General features: G+C 43.4%; 1 non-coding gene across 1 annotated transcript; it reads left to right on the forward strand.

Moving 5' to 3' along the window:
- Nucleotides 1-881: 881 nt before the first annotated feature.
- On the forward strand, nucleotides 882-953 carry TRNAT-CGU (transfer RNA threonine (anticodon CGU)). Its single transcript has one exon. It is a non-coding gene; the product is annotated as a tRNA-Thr (tRNA).
- Nucleotides 954-3,013: the final 2,060 nt, after the last annotated feature.

Raw genomic sequence — 3,013 nt, forward strand, 5'->3', positions numbered from 1 at the left:
TATTCACGCACCACCATTCATCATTACCCAATCTATCTTTATTTATGAAGTATTTATCCAGCCACCTGCTTCCCATACTACGCATTATTTACATACTGTAGTGTATCTTTTCTATCAACAATGAAATCTTGGGCATTTAATTCTCAAGATTGTTTGTGGCCACACACACGTTGGACATTATCCAATCTATCTAGCTTTGTTATTGAAAGATTGTCCCGCACTTGCCTTCCTTACTGCCATTATATAAGAGAGGTGATACACATCCTTAGCTCTATAGATGCCATATTTAATTCATTAACCCGTGTGACTAGTCAAGTGTTCCACACACACATATATATACAACTCTGAACTCTCCTCCTCGCCCAAGCATGTTACATCTCTTCTTCGTGTCAACCACTCTATCCTAAGCATGGGAGGTGTCAGGAAGCTCCCGACGATCTATCCCATCGACGGCCGGATTATCGTAGCTAGCATACCAAGGTAGTCAAGATCGTCGCACACGCCCACCCACCATCTGTATACCAGTTTGCGTAAATCATCGACTCGTCTGTGATTGTTGCATGCTTCTTGGCGCGCTCACGTACAGCCCTGACCGTCGCCATCGACATCAGCCCGCTGGTTGTCTACGTGGTTGGCCCATTGCAGATGTGGCTTAGGTTCCTGTACCTGGAAAAATCGCTGCTACTCGTCTCAGGGATAGTGTAGGAACCCTGCATAGCAACTCGTGGCAAAAAAAATCGCCTTTTTGTCTTGTAGCTCCCGTATACGATCTGCATTTGGAGTTTTTCGTACATTCTGTAAGCTTTTGACGTTGACACTCACCGGAGAACGTATGCACATACCACTGTTAAGTCAGGTTGTTTTGCGCTCCATTCGTCTAAGCCTCCGTAGCATAGTGGTAGTGCGTTCCCTTCGTAAGGGAAAGGTCGTGAGTTCGATCCTCACCGGGGGCTCCGTTTTTTGTTTTTCATTTTTTGCTGCGTATTTTTTCATCTATCTTCAGACCATTCTGTTATCTTCTTCATCTGCATCCAAGCACCGACTTCTCTGATCTCGCTTGGATAACATTGTGCCAACCCGTGGCAAATGTGAGGACCACTTTGCTTCCCATGGTACATCTGAAGTTCTGAACATCGATTCACCGATCTGCATTTTGTGTGGAAGAAGGGGATGATGAGCCTTTGCCTGTGAGTCTTAGTTCAGTAGTCGTGCAGATCAGGCAGCAAACTGCCCAAGAGAATCAAACAGGTTGTGGTCCTTTCAAACATGAAATAAGACCCGAAAGTGTTTCTTTGGCCAGATCAAAAGGGGGGACACACACACATGGACACGATTAAAACATGAGGCAAGACTCTGAAACATCGCCCCCCCATGGTGTGGTGTATTCCATCCTTCGTCATCTTCATCATCAAGAATACATTGTGCAGTTACATTTCAGGGTCAACGTTCTTGTTATTAGTGCTGGCTATACATATCCACCTCAAACGGTAAGGGGAAAAGGAGGGGCACATGGAAGGAAAACCGGAGCTACAGCAAACACTCCTTGAGACCGCACGCAACGCGTGCAGGCTACCTAGCAAGTTTCTTTTTTTTTTTGGTCGGTGCTGATCGCGGCACAAAAAGGTCGATTGCTCTTCTTCAGGAATGGCTTCCTTGAGTTTCCCCTGCGTGAATCTCCTCAGCATTTCAAGGGCGGCCTTCGGCTGGTCCATCGGAACCATGTCGCCAGCATTGTGAATGGGTTACTCGTCAGTAATCTAGCACCAGTACATTGTCTTTTTTTTTTCTTAATCTACACAGGCCATGTACCTACTAGACTCGCTTCTTCTGAAGTAATTTTAGAACAGTACCTATCGAGATGAAGTGAAAAAAAGGTGCTTGACCACAAACCTTGAAGAAACTGAGTGCCCCGTGGCTCTTCAGAACTCCAACTTGGGCATTATCTACCAAAAACAAGATGCTAAACGCGTATGCTAGTTATTTCTTGGGGAGTTGTCATGGTAGAAAACTGGCAATGCCAGTTATGTAGCAATACAGTACAGGTGCTAGAATGATGTCTTTTATTATTTTGCGGGTAGGTGCTAGTATGATTTCGAGGAAACATCCCAGCTATGTGCGTCTACTTACCAATGGAAGGCACTGCAGTAGTACTTAATTAGTCATGACGAAAGAATCATGCAAAATGACTCTAAAAACATATTGACGCCAACACATCCTTATAAGTATGTGGTAGCATTCATTTATATTATTCGCAATTATTATTTGATGTAACATATTTTGCTATCAACATTAAAATCGTTGGCATTTGGTTCCTTTTTTTCTTTTGGAAAAGGAGGATTGCCCCCGGCCTCTGCATCTGAGAGATGGATGCGGCCATATTATTAAAAAGTTCAAAGCAACACGAAGTCTTAGATTCATTACAGATCGCAAACGGAGCAAAAAGAAAAAGAAAAACTCATTCCACACCCGGCAGGTATAATAGGACAAGAACCCTAGACTCTTATCCTATTATGAGACCACAATCCAAACCGTTTGAATATAGTCCATGCTACCATCTCCCACTAGTTATAGCCAGTAACCAAAGGCTCCCTGGAGTTCATACGAGTGAGTAAGGACCACGTACGGATCCATGCCGTAGCTCTAAAGATGACCTGCAAGAAGTTTAAAACATGTTGTCTGTTAAGAATCACATCGTTCCTGCAGTTCCATATAGCCCAAATAAGTGCACATATTCCAATTCGAATACGAGACGCGCTAATATGTTCTACTCCAGCTAACTGGAGGAGTTATGTTAAAGGCTATATGAATTGTTCGCCAAAGTAATTTCGCGAGAGGGCAACCTATGAATAGGTGTTGTATTGTTTTGTTATGATCACAAAAACAACAACGTTTACTGCCTACCCAACGCCACTTTAGTAAATTGTCTTTCGTGAGGACCACTTGCTTGTGAACAAACCACATGAAGATTTTAATACGCAAGGGAATCTTCACTTTCCAGATATGAATAGATCTC

This window comes from Triticum aestivum, chromosome 6D (genome assembly GCF_018294505.1).
Source record: "Triticum aestivum cultivar Chinese Spring chromosome 6D, IWGSC CS RefSeq v2.1, whole genome shotgun sequence".
In the NCBI taxonomy this organism is placed as follows: domain Eukaryota; kingdom Viridiplantae; phylum Streptophyta; class Magnoliopsida; order Poales; family Poaceae; genus Triticum; species Triticum aestivum.